Source organism: Triticum aestivum, chromosome 2A (assembly GCF_018294505.1).
Source record: "Triticum aestivum cultivar Chinese Spring chromosome 2A, IWGSC CS RefSeq v2.1, whole genome shotgun sequence".
NCBI classification, from domain to species: Eukaryota; Viridiplantae; Streptophyta; class Magnoliopsida; order Poales; family Poaceae; genus Triticum; species Triticum aestivum.
The window spans coordinates 523051187-523065477 of record NC_057797.1 but is presented as its reverse complement, the minus strand read 5'-3'; positions in this window follow the sequence as shown (position 1 = coordinate 523065477).

Below are 14291 nucleotides of genomic sequence, written 5' to 3'. Positions count from 1 at the left end.
GGCGGCGGATGGTGGCGGCCCGGGCCGGGAGGGCCGAGTGCGGGCCCTCCGGGCCGGCGCGGAAGGTGGAGGCGGCGGCAAGTGGCGTGGTGCCACGTGGAGGCGGCGGGGCGGACCGGACGTAGCGGACGTGTCCGGCCGAGCGGGTAGAATTTTAGGGTTTCGGAGGTAGGAGGAGATCCAAAAATCGGGGGGGGGGGTTAAATAGGCATAGAGGGAGCTAGGAGAGTCCAAATGAGGTGCGGTTTTTGGCCATGCGATCGTGATCGAACACTCTAGATGATGGATCAGAGTGAGGTGGGTTTTGGGCCAAATTGGAGGGGTGTTGGGCTGCAACACACACGAGGCCTTTTCGGTCCCTCGGTTAACCGTTGGAGTATCAAACGAAGTCCAAATGATACGAAACTTGACAGGCGGTCTACCGGTAGTAAACCAAGGCCGCTTGGCAAGTCTCGGTCCATACCGGAAATGTTTAATCCCCACACACGAAAGAAAGCTAGAAATGACCACCGGAGGAGAACGAAGCGCCGGAATGCAAAACGGACAGTCTCGAATGCATGAGATGAACACGTATGCAAATGCAATGCACATGATGACATGATATGGGATGCATGACAACGACAACAACACATGGAGACAAAACCCGAACCCGAGGAAATAAATATAACTTAACGTCGGAGACGGCAAGAGTTGGAGTACAAATAGGGAAAGTTACATCCGGGGTGTTACACCATCTTCGCAAAGATCATCTTCAGAACAGAGCAACGTGAGGCTCTTCCAGGACAGCCGACAGGGTTCATGCACAATGAATGAGTTCTTGGTGGCTAAGTTGTGAATGTGATTTACATCAACAAGTAGACTCTGCATCTGACGCTTTAGCCAGTCACGAGGCATATCCTGCTTCTGGTGAAGGGATACAAGAAGCTCTCTGTCATTCAGGACATGAGCACGCTTCTGAGGCCTTTGAGCTGTCGTGCTGGCTGTGGCATCAGTGTTGGCACGATGCGGCAAGTGAAGCTGACCAGCAAGGGGACCAGCAGGAGCAGGAGGATTGGGCACATGAATACCTTCAATTGGTTGAGTGAAGCTTTGAAATTCAGCATTCTATTCATGGAGTGGCTTCTTGGTAGGCTCAGGGTAGATGGCTTCATATGACATATCAGTATCAGGCAAAAACACAACATGGTTATGTGCTGAAGCCTAATAGTTGATCGAGGAGTGAAGCTTAATGAGCTGCATGACCCATGGAGCATAGATTTTGAGGCCAAAAAGATCAATGCCTGAAGCAGCCAACTGTCTGATGAAGAAATCTTGAGTATTGAACTTAATGCCATTGATGATGTAGAAGACTGTCACACCAGCCATGATGTGACCGTCAAGTAGGCCCTAGCGTGTAGGAGTAAGTGTGGTGTAGCTGACCGATGGGTCACAGGGTCTGGAGGCGTGTGTGAGTTGGCCACGGTCCAGGCGTGTCTGTATTTAACCCTGAAGGCGATTGTCGGTGTCAAACCGGTGGATCTCGGGTAGGGGGTCCCGAACTGTGCGTCTAAGGCGGATGGTAACAGGAGGTAGGGGACATGATGTTTACCCAGGTTCGGGCCCTCTTGATGGAGGTAATACCCTACGTCCTGCTTGATTGTTCTTGATGATATGAGTATTACAAGAGTTGATCTACCACGAGATCAAGGAGGCTAAACCCTAGAAGCTAGCTTACGGTATGATTGTATGTTGTCCTATGGACTAAAACCCTCCGGTTTATATAGACATCGGAGGGGACTAGGGTTACACAAGGTCGGTTACAAAGGAGGAGATATACATATCCGTATTTCCTAGCTTGCCTTCCATGCCAAGTAGAGTCCCATCCGGACAGGGGACGAAGTCTTCAATCTCGTATCTTCATAGTCCAACAGTCCGGCCAAAGCATATAGTCCAGCTGTCCGGAGACCCCCTAATCCAGGACTCCCTCAGTAGCCCCTGAACCAGGCTTCAATGACGATGAGTCCGGCGCGCAGTGTTGTCTTCGGCATTGCAAGGCGGGTTCCTCCTCCGAATACACCATGGAAGAGTTTGAATACAAGGACAGTGTCCGACCCTGCAAAATAAGTTCCACATACCACTGTAGAGAGAATAATATTTCCACAAATGATCTGCTGACACATTTTGACAGCATGACATCACGCCATGGCCCGGTCATTATTCGAACCGTTTTTCTCAACCAGCTCCGCACATAACGCGAGGCGGTTTTCTTGACACGTCTTGTCAAATCAGAGATCGTGTCCCCCTTATCACGGGATTCTCATCAATACAAACGTGGGTAACCCAACCGTGCCTATTGGTATGACTCCTAGATCTTAGGAAAGTCCCAAATGGCCACGAGGAGGACGCCTGATATTCACCCTCTTTATAAAGGGGACAAGGCTTTTTCTTTTTTCCCTCCCGCGCTCAATCGAATCCTTCCCCTGCCTCGAGTTCTAACACACAAAGCTTAGGTCAGGTGCTTCGGATCTTCAACTATGTCCGGATCCAACCTTCAAGGTCGGTGGATGCCTTCCTCCGTCACAGAGGAGGACATCAAGAAGTTGAGAGAGGCCAGATATCTGACTGCCAAAATTTCACATAGTCTGCCCGCCCGAGGGCAGGTCGTCCGTACCCCCGAACCCAACGGGAGCGTTGTGTTCGTCTCCCACTTCCTCCGAGGACTAGGCCTCGCTCTGGTTCCCTTTGTTAGGGGTCTTACGTTCTATTATGGGCTGGATTTTCACAATCTGGCCCCGGATTCCCTTCTTCACATCTCATCATTTATTGTCGTCTGTGAGGCCTTCCTCCGCATTACCCCTTACTTCGACATGTGGCTCAAGACCTTCGATGTGAAGCCGAAGATGATCGAGGGGCAGCATGCAGCGTGCGGAGGTGCTTTAATAAGCAAAATTGCTGACGCTCCATGGCCAGAGGGTTCCTTTCCAGAGGTGTTCGGATTGTGGCAGCGGGAGTGGTTTTACGTCACAACTCCCCGAAGTGCCAAGTGGGTAGCTGCCCCCACCTTTCGCTCGGCCCCCCACCACAACGGGAAAACTTTGTTTTTGCCACTCTAGCTTTTGCCAATTTTGCTTATGCCACTCTAGAATTTGACATATCACTTTTGCCACTCTTAGCTTTTGACAATGTATCACTTTTGCCATTCCGTGGCAAAAGCAAAATTTTCATAGTGGCAATTGTGATACGTTGTCAAAAGCTAACAGTGGCAAAAGTGAAATGAAAAATTATCATTTTTGCCATGGAATGGCATTTGTGATGTATTGTCAAAAGCTAAGAGTGGCAAAAGTGAGATGTCAAATTCAAGAGTGGCATAAGCAAAATTGGCAAAATCTAGAGTGGCAAAAACAAAGTTTTCCCCACCACAACTGATGTCATGGGTCAGCAGGGGGCTGAGCTAGGGTCCAGCAAAGGACGTGCCAATACTGCAGATCCGCATCCGAGATCTCTTTGAGAGAGATTTCAGTCTGGTTATGGTAATGCAAGTTATGCTAGTTCGTCGAATCCAGCCTTGCAAACGCCGGCCCCTCCGCATCTGGGAATTCAACCTGGAAGGACCGCGAGCTATTCAACATTTCCTTGGCATAACGCTCGAAGAGATGTACAAATCGTTCTCCGGACCCCAAATAGAGTGTCCGGACACAACCGAGGACATGGGTCTGAGCTGCAACCGCCCCGCTGCCCAAGTAAGTAATCCCATGTCGAACACTGTCCTTTTATTTATCATGGCATCATTCTAAAGAACCGCTTTTTGACCAGGACTGGATAACAAAGGCGATGATGATCAGGTGTTCGCCCCCCCTTCCCGAGGGCTCGGACAATCCGGTACTGGACAAGATGCTCGAGCCGGCGCCTTATCCAGTGTCGTCAAAGGAAGATGATGGGGGGGGGGGAACAAAGAGGGCGAAAGTAGGCCTCGCTCGCTACTTATTCCAGCCGGGGGAACAAGCACCTCCGCGAGGGAGGACAATCAAAGGGAAGAACCTGACATTCTGAAAGTGCAACTATCCCTAGGTGGTTTTGGTAATTCCTAACAACATATAGCTCATTGAGCTAACATTATTGCAAGATTAATATTTCAGGAAAATCTCAATGAATGGCATGGCATGGATGAGGAAAGTGGATCCCTCAAAATTCTAAGGACAAAAAGTTTGGCTCAAGCTTCAAGATCAAGACTCTACATTTTATATTTTAGTGATCCAAGATCACATTGAGTCTATAAGAAAAGCCAATACTATCAAGGAGGGATGAGGTGTTGCTTAATGGCTTGCTTGCTCAAAATGCTTAGTGATATGCTCCAAAATCCTCAACTACCTTCCCACACCCACATATGACCTAAACCAAAAGTCAAACTCGGCCCCACCGATTCTTTCTATTCGGCGCCACCGAGTTTCAAATGTCATAGCCACTGCCACAAACCCTAGGCAAATCGGTCTCACCGATAGGGATCTCGGTCTCACCGAGATGGGATTGTAATCTCTCTGTTTCCCTTCGTAACGTTTCGGTCTTACCGAGATGAGCGATCGGTCCCACCGAGATTGCAATGTAAACTCTCTGTTTCCCTTCTGTAACATTTCGGTCTCACCGAGATGAGCGAATCGGTCCCACCGAGTTTACCTGACCAACTCTCTGGTTAGCTTATTACCAAAATCGGTCCCACTGAGTTTGTGTAATCGGTCACACCGAGATTACGTTATGCCCTACATATCGGTCCTACCGAGTTGCATCTCAGTCCCACCGAAAATCCTAACGGTCACTAGGTTTGCTGAATCGGTCCGACCGAGTTTAACCATTCGGTCCCACCGAGTTTGGCAAATTGTGTGTAACGGTTAGATTTTGTGTGGAGGCTATATATACCCCTCCACCCACTCTTCATTCGTGGAGAGAGCCATCAGAACATACCTACACTTCCAATACACATTTTTTGAGAGAGAACCACCTACACTTGTGTTGAGGTCAAGATATTCCATTCCAACCATATGAATCTTGATCTCTGGCCTTCCCCAAGTTGCTTTCCACTCAAATCTTCTTTCCACCAAATCCAAATCCTGTGAGAGAGAGTTGAGTGTTGGGGAGACTATCATTTGAAGCACAAGAGCAAGGAGTTCATCATCAACACACCATTTGTTACTTCTTGGAGAGTGGTGTCTCCTAGATTGGCTAGGTGTCACTTGGGAGCCTCCGACAAGATTGTGGAGTTGAACCAAGGAGTTTGTAAGGGCAAGGAGATCACCTACTTCATGAAGATCTACCGCTAGTGAGGCAAGTCCTCGTGGGCGACGACCGTGATGGAATAGACAAGGTTGCTTCTTCGTGGACCCTTCATGGGTGGAGCCCTCCGTGGACTCGCGCAACCGTTACCCTCCGTGGGTTGAAGTCTCCATCAACGTGGATGTACGACAGCACCACCTATCAGAACCACGACAAAAACATCCGTGTCTCCAATTGCGTTTGAATCCTCCAAACCCTTCCCTTTACATTCTTGCAAGTTGCATGCTTTACTTTCCGCTGCTCATATACTCTTTTGCGTGCTTGCTTGAATTGTGTGGAGATTGCTTGACTTGTGCTAAGATAGCTAAAATCTGCCAAGAACTAAAATTGGGAAAAGGCTATATTTTTATTTGGTCAAGTAGTCTAATCACCCCCCATCCAGACATACTTTCGATCCTACAAGTGGTATCAGAGCTTTGGTCTCCATTTGCTTTGATTTCCATTGCTTTTGGTGATCATAGCCTTGGTTTCACAACCTAGGAGAGTATGGCGTCTAGCGAGGGAAATTATCACCGTAGAGGTCCTTACTTTGATGGCACTAATTTTGCTAGTTGGAAGCATAAGATGAAAATGAATATTCTTGGACATAACCCTGCCGGTTGGGCTATTGTGTATATTGGCCTGTGTCAGTTACAAAACCGGCGGATCTCGGGTAGGGGGTCCCGAGCTGTGCATCTACGCCGGATGGTAACAGGAAGCAAGGGACACGAAGTTATACCCAGGTTCGGGCCCTCTTGATGGAGGTAAAACCCTACGTCCTGCTTGATTAATATTGATGATATGGGTAGTATAAGAGTAGATCTACCACGAGATCGGAGAGGCTAAACCCTAGAAGCTAGCCTATGGTATGATTGTTGTTCTATCTGTTGTCCTACGGACTAAAACCCTCCGGTTTATATAGACACCGGAGAGGGTTAAGGTTACACAAAGTCAGTTACAATGGTAGGAGATCTACATATTCGTATCGCCAAGCTTGGCTTCCATGCCAAGGAAAGTCCCTTCCGGACACGGGACGAAGTCTTCAATCTTGTATCTTCATAGTCCAGGAGTCCGGCTGAAGGTATAGTCCGGCCATCCGGACACTCCCTAATCCTGGACTCCCTCAGTAGCCCCTGAACCAGGCTTCAATGACGACGAGTCTGGCGCGCAGATTGTCTTCGACATTGCAAGGCGGGTTCCTCCTCCAAGTACTTCACAGAAGGTTTTGAACACAAAGAATAGTGTCCGGCTCTGCAAAATAAGTTTCCACATATTTCCATAGAGAGAATAATATTTACACAAATCTAATCTGCTGACATATTCTGTAGTGTGACATCGCCACGGCGAAGCCTTTATTGGAATCGTTTTATTATCCCACCTCAGTGTGTCATGCAAGGCGGTTTCCTTGGCACGTCTTGTTAAAGCAGAGATCATGTCCCCTTATTCCGGGATTCTCATCAATACGGGCGTGGGTAACCCAACCACGCCATTGATTACGGCGCTTGGAGATAAGCAAGTTTTACCAGGCTGGTGGGGACACGTAGTTGCGTCCACCCATATAAGGGGATAAGGATCCACCTTTTCACCTACGCCTTCTTCCTCCTTTGCCTATCCATTTTCGCGCACTCGAGCTCCAGCGCCCAAGTTCGCACTCCCCACCTCAACCTTCTCCAGCCATGTCCGGAGCGGGAGGCAAGTGGATGGTCTCCTCCGTCACGGAGGGACACATCAAAAAACTAAGGAAGGCCGGATACTTGTCTAATGACATCGCGTACCGGCTTCCCGAAGGGCAGCTCCTCCCCACCCCAAGGCCCCATGAGAGGGTAGTGTTCCTTCCCCACTTCCTCCGCGGACTGGGCTTTCCTATCCACCCATTCGTCTAGGGACTCATGTTCTACTACGGCCTGGATTTCCATGATCTGGCCCCGAACTTCATCCTCAACATCTCGGCGTTTATCATCGTGTGCGAGGCTTTCCTCTGCATCCGCCCCCATTTCGACCTATGGCTCAAGACTTTCAATGTCAAGCCGAAGGTGGTGCGCGGCAACCAGGCGGAGTGCGGAGGCGCCATGGTGGGTAAGATGCCCAATGTCTTATGGCTCGAGGGCTCCTTTGTGGAGACCCTGAAGGGGTGGCAATCGGGGTGGTTTTACATCACTGAGCAGCGCGACCCTGAGTGGGTCGTAGCCCCCGAGTTCCGGTCCGGACCTCCAACGCGGCTCATGTCCTGGAAAGAGATGGGCCTGTCGTGGGGCAGCAAAGGAGAGGTGACTGGACTGCAAACATGCATCCAAACCCTGGTGAACAAGCAGCTCAAGCTTGTCAATGTAGTCCAGGTTATGCTCATCCGCTGGATCCTCCCGTGTCAACAACGGGCCTTCAATCTGTGGGAGTTCAACCCAGCGCAGCATCGAACTCTAAGCAGGCTCTTCGACACGATGTACGAAGATGCCTGGAAGGTGCTTTTCAAGGGCGCCGAGGCTCCCGCATCCGCTACCGAGGATCACGGATTCAGCGTGCAGAGTCATGCTAGCGCGGTAAGTTGTTTGTACCTTTTACAGGGTATTAGTTTTTCATAGTTTGACTCTATGCGGGATCTAAGCTCCCTTACCTTTGACAGGATTGGCAGGCGAAGTCCGGACAGATCGACTATCCGGCTCCTTTGCCCGAAGACCCAGCCGATGCCCGCTTGGCGAAGCTGCTGGTTCCGGCACCCTATGTGGTGCCGGAGAAGAAGGCCATGAAGAAGGCCACGGGGACTCGAAAAAGTGCCCGGCGCCAGGAGGTGTCGGGTTCATCATCCGACGGCTCCAAGGCGCATTCCTCCCGTGAAGACGAGGAGGAGGAAGAAGAGACCTCTCCCCCTCCAGCGGGGGGAGAGAAGAAAAGGAAGGCCGCCCTCACCGGGGAGGCCGAAGGGTCCAAGAAGGGGAAAACCCTTCCTCCGGACTACTCCACCAACGTCGACGACGGCGGAGAGGAGTGGCCACTCAGGGCCAAGCCCCTGGTGAAATCATAAGTATCCGGATACCAAAGTAATTCATAGTATTCCTTTATTGCACAGCTTTCCCTTATGTCGAATATGATTACGCAGCCCACCCGAAGACCGGCTCGACGCGCCGTCGAGCGGTTCACTGGACTCGTCGGATGTGAATTCGCTTCCGACGGCTACCTCCCCCTGCCCTACGGACGACACCGATGTGTTGTCCCAACAGGTTCTAAGCCAGGAGGAGGTGGTCCTGGAGGCGCCGCAAGGCGACCTCCCAGACTCCAGGAGTAAAGGGGATAAAACCCCCCAGGGCTCCAAGTACGGCTCTAGGCCGGACACCGCTCCGGAACCTTCAAAGGTTCTAGAGTCCGGCATGCGACCTCCTTCTAAGAGGAGCAAGCCCACCATGCCGGTGACCCCCGTCCAACCGGAGGCGTCGGACAATCTGTTGGAGGTTCTCAAAGGCGCCTCCATCGACGAGGAGCACCGCACCATTATGAGTGCGGTGGTCCAGAAGGTTCAGTCCGCCAAGAGCGGACTGACTGAAGCTTGTGCTAGCCTTTTAACAGGCTTTGAGGTAAGTAAAGGATGTGTAAATAATATTACCGCATAGACAGTAGCCCCTGATGCTCTGTTTGGCGTTCAGGAAGAAAAGCCGAATAGAGGATCAAATAAAATTCGCAGGAGTCTAACAAAAAGGAGTCAATATGCGTATGCAGGCTTCTCTGCTGGCATCTGTCGCACAGACTGCGGAAGTGGACACGCTAAAGCAGAACCTCGAGCAGTCTGAGCAAGAGCTCAGGCGTGTCAAGAAGCAGCTCGAGGACAAGGAAGGTAAGAAATACCTTGTTTAAATATATATTAAAAAGGTGCAATTGCAAAAAATGACAGGATTATCGTGGCTATTGTAGGGGCCACATTTGAGGTGGCAACCCTTAAGCAAGCGTTGTTCGAGGCCGAGAAGAGGGCGGCCACGGAGCGCACCGAGCGGGAGAAGTATGAGGCCCAGGTTGGCAAGGTGCAGCAAGAGCTCCAGGCTCTCATGAGAAAACATGAGAGTTTGGAGCTTGACTCAAAGACGCGAGCGTCCGAGATCGCGGTGGCTATTGAAAATGCCAAGTCTGCCAAGGCCGAATCCCAGAAGACCCTCCAGGAGTTGGATGCGGTGAAAAAGATAGCGGCGGGTAAGGCATTCTTTATGCAAAGAAAACACATAAACGTGAGTTACTTGTTACTTACCCGAATCCGGAGCTCTCCAGGAGCATTCGCAGATCTTCCCCATAGCGTGTCCGATACCGCCACATTCTATCGAGCCGAGGAGGGCAGCTCGACAGAGAAGGTGTTCTGGTCTCAGTATGCTGAGGCCGGACACCCCGTGCCCCTGAGCGACCTGCTGAAGCAACTGGTCGAGCTCCACAAGGCGGCCGAACAGGCCATGAAGGGCCTCATAGTTCGGATGTGGCCTAGAGAGGCTCTGCCTGGGAGCTATTTTGGGCTGGTGCTGCAGCTGGTGGGGGCCTGTCCAAGGCTCGAAGTCATCAAGCACTCCGTCTGCATTAAAGGTGCCCATAGGGCCCTTGCCCGTGCTAAGGTGCACTGGGGCAAGCTGGATGCTGAGAAGCTTGTGAAGGACGGGCCACCGCCGGGGAAAGAACATCGCAAGCCCGAGAATTATTTTAAGGATGTTCTGAAGGGTGCCCACCTTATGGCGGATGAATGTTTCGGGGATGTAATTTTTGAGTAAAACTCGCTCGTTTTGTCTTGTGCGTTGAAAACTTGTTCATATGCGCTAAGCTATGCTGTTGGAATTTAAAATATTACCTTATGTGCGGCTGTTTATCAATTCTAAGAGATGGCGAGTCGTCGGCTTTTGCCCCCGTGCCGCTAGTGCTGGGGTGTTCGGGGATAAACCTGAGCGCTCTTTTTCCCATGTTTGGGTCCTTCGAGGGAGGCGCTCAGCACAACGAACAAGGCAATCGGACTATAATGCATGAACACTCTCACTTAGCCATAGAATTCTATAATTTTAAATTTCGGTGAAGCCCCTGGTATTCGGAAGACCGAGTTCGGGGCACTATCCACGCCTTGGCCGGACAGAGCCGACTCCTCGCTCTAAGCGGCATAAGTCTTTAGGGACTCAAAAAACCTCTCGAACAGCGACCAGCTCTCGCTTCATCATGACAGTCAGTTTTAGCTTTCTCTACTGAGGTGCTCGACCCAGCTCAACTGGGGCACAATCGCAGTAGTTCTCCTAGTGCTACCTTAGCCGACATAGCGGAACGTAAGGCACCAAAACATAGGAGCCAGGCAAACCCAACTATTGACCCAAGACATGATTCGGAGCCGATGCATATAATGCTATAAGTTCAGGGTGCCACACTTGTTAAAGTGTTTGGACTTCTCACGCCATATTGAGGGGTACTAAAGCCCCTGGCGTATTTTGGCCGTACCAAGGTGTACGGGTGCAACATGTTGTTAAGGAACATATATTTGTAAAAAAAGAGTAATGCAAAAATAGACAAAAGCTATGCATTATTTATTAAAAAGGGCTGCGGTCAAAGTAGAACGATACAAATAATGCGATAAGAAAAAGGTTGGACTATTTAACATGTCCATTCCAGGGGCAGGCTGCGGAATGGTATGTGAAACAGGTATACTGCTCGTGATAGAGACCACCTGGGAGTTCTGTAATGCGGCATGGCTTGTCTGCTTCCCTGGTTCTTGCATCGTTTGTGCGGCAATTGAACTGCCGAACAGGCCTTCCGAAGAATGGAGTCCTGAAAGTAAGAGAAAATTAAAAAATCGGCAGCCCCTGGTGCGGTTTAAGCCGTGTTTCGGGCGTGCCGTGATGGTGCCCCTCCCCCTGTACCCATGGTATTTCTAGAGCGTAGTTATGTACGTGAAGCACTGGTGTCACATTTTTGCGAGGGCTGGGGTTGGGGCCGCATTGCTACGCCTGCTCGGAACGTGCCAGGCGGTCTTGTTGTAGGTTACTCCGGGCGCGCTTGATGGTGTCCGGACGTTTAATGGCCGGACTTGAGAACTGCCTGGAGAGGCTGCTTTGTACTTCTGCTGCAAGGGCCTCCGTGTGCTCCTCTGTTCGGAGGGAGCGTTCGGTGTTTCCATTGACCGTAATTACTCCTCAAGGGCCTGGCATCTTGAGCTTAAGGTATGCGTAGTGCGGTACCGCATTGAACTTGGCGAATGCGGTTCGCCTGAGCAGTGCGTGATAGCCACTGCGGAATGGGACTATGTCGAAGATTAACTCCTCGCTTCAGAAATTATCCGGAGATCCGAAGACCACTTCAAGTGTGACTGAGCCTGTACAGTTGGCTGCTACACCTGGTATTACGCCTTTAAAGGTCGTTTTGGTGGGCTTAATCCTCGAGGGATGTATGCCCATTTTCCGCACTGTATCCTGGTAAAGCAGGTTCAGGCTGCTGCCGCCGTCCATAAGGACTCTAGTGAGATGAAATCCGTCAATAATTGGGTCTAGAACCAATGCGGCGAATCCGCCATGACGGGTGCTAGTGGGATGGTCCTTTCGATCAAGGGTGATCGGGCAGGAGGACCATGGGTTGAACTTTGGGGCGACTGGCTCTACCGCGTATACGCCCCTTAACGCGCGCTTCCGCTCCCTCTTGGGGATGTGGGTTGCGTATATCATGTTCACCGTCCGCACTTGTGGGGGAAAACCCTTCTGTCCACTGTTGTTCGGTGGCCGGGGCTCTTCGTCGTCATCGCTATTCAGCCCCTTGTCTTTATTTTCGGCATTTAACTTGCCTGCCTGCTTGAACACCCAACAATCCCTGTTGGTGTGATTGGCCGGCTTTTCGGGGGTGCCATGTATCTGGCACAAGCGGTCGAGTATTTGGTCCAAACTAGACGGGCCCTAGGATTTCTTTTGAATAGATTTTTTCGCTGACCGGATTTATAGCCTCTGAATCCGGCATTAACTGCCGTATCCTCAGCATTGTCGCCGTTAATGCGGTGCTTCTGCTTGTTGCGATGCGACCTGCCACTACTGTCCCTGGTATCCGAATTACCAGGGTTCTTGGTCATATTGTTGCTACGAGCAAGCCAGCTGTCTTCTCCCGCGCAAAAGCGGGTCATGAGTGTCGTGAGTGCTGCCATAGATTTCAGCTTTTACTGTCCAAGGTGCCGGGAAAGCCACTCGTCACGGATATTGTGCTTGAAGGCTGCTAGGCCTCTGCGTCCGGACAGTCGACTATTTGATTTTTCTTTGTTAGGAACCGTGTCCAAAATTGCCTGGCCGATTCCTCTAGCTGCTGAATTATGTGGCTTAGGTCATCGGCGTCTGGTGGTCGCACATAAGTGCCCTGGAAATTGTCGAGGAATGCGGCTTCCAGGTCCTCCCAACAACTGATTGATCCTGCTGGCAAGCTGTTAAGCCAATGCCGAGCTGGTCCTTTAAGCTTGAGTGGGAGGTATTTGATGGCGTGGAGATCTTCGCCGTGGGCCATGTGGATATGAAGGAGATAATCCTCGATCCATATCGCAGGATCTGTTGTGCCATCATATGATTCGATGTTTACGGGTTTGAAACCCTCGGGGATTTGATGATCCATTACTTCGTCTGTGAAGCATAGTGGGTGTGTGGCGCCTCTGTACTGGGCTATATCACGACATAGCTCCAATGAGCTTTGTCTACTGTGTTCGGCCCTACCAGATTTGTGTCTCGCGTGACGGTTATCGTCTCGAGTCGTGGGGCGCCCACGCGATCCGTAGATCGATCTTGTTTGCCTGGCCTTGTCCTCCAACATATCTCGCAGGTCTGGCGCATTTTCCCGTGCCTTGGTACGGGGTGCGGCTTGAGTGGAGGGCCGAGAGGCCTCTCTGTCGCGGCCACGAGGTGGCCGGTCGGCCGTATCAAGTGCCTCCTCCTCTAATCGGGGTAGCAACCTGTGCTTTGGGTAGCTCTTGGAGGGGCGTTCGAGTTTATGCTCTTCGGCTGCAAGGACTTCAGTCCATCTGTCGACTAGCAAATCTTGATCAGCTCTAAGTTGTTGCTGTTTTTTCTTGAGGCTTCTTGCCGTGGCCATAAGCCTACGTTGAAAACGCTCTTGCTTGATGGGATCCTCTGGCACGACGAATTCGTCGTCGTCGAGGCTTGCCTCGTCTTCGGAGGGAGGCATATAATTATCGTCCTCGACCTTTCTGTCTGCCGCTCTCTCATGAGGGCTGGCTTCTCCATCCTCCTGTGCTGAATCTTGCTGGAGGGGGTTTTCTTCGGCACTCTCCGGAGTATTATTATCTCCCGTGCTGGAATCGCCGTATTTGCTTTGGTGGGATTTTGAGTGGCGTCGCTGACGCCGGCGCTTAGGTTGTTCCTTGGAGGGGTCATCCTCCGTTGTTCCATCGCCATCTCCTTCTTTTGGGGTGTCCACCATGTATATGTCATATGACGAGATGGCTTTCCAGGGCCCAATAGGCGCTGGTTCTTCATCGTCTCCTGCATCGGCGTCCATACCGTCGATGTCTTCGGAGTCGAAGTCGAGCATGTCGGTTAAATCATCGACAGTGGCTACAAAGTGGGTGGTGGGTGGGCTTTGAATTTCTTCATCGTCCGTATCCCAACCTTGCTGACCGTAGTCCGGCCAGGGCTCTCCTGATAAAGAGAGAGACTTTAGTGTCTTCAGAATATCGCTGAAAGGCGAGTGCTGAAAGATGTCTGTGGCAGTAAATTCCATGATCGGCGCCCAATCGGATTCGATCGGCAGGGGCGTGGAGGGCTTGCAGTCCAGAGAGGAGTCCGACTCCTTGGAGTCACGAGTCTCGCGGAGTGCGGCGCTGGTGTTCGGCTCGATCGCCGTTGGGATCGCAGCCCCCGAGGCGGCGTCCAACCACCCATCCTCGATCGGCGTAGTTGGCTTCGAATTAAGGGTCGAAGCCGATGCGGGTGCGGCCTCCAGGGCACTGGTCGGCGGCAGATCTAGATCATGCTCATCATGACAGTGCGGCACGCTCGGCAGTGGCTCGAATCCGTCGAAGATCAAGT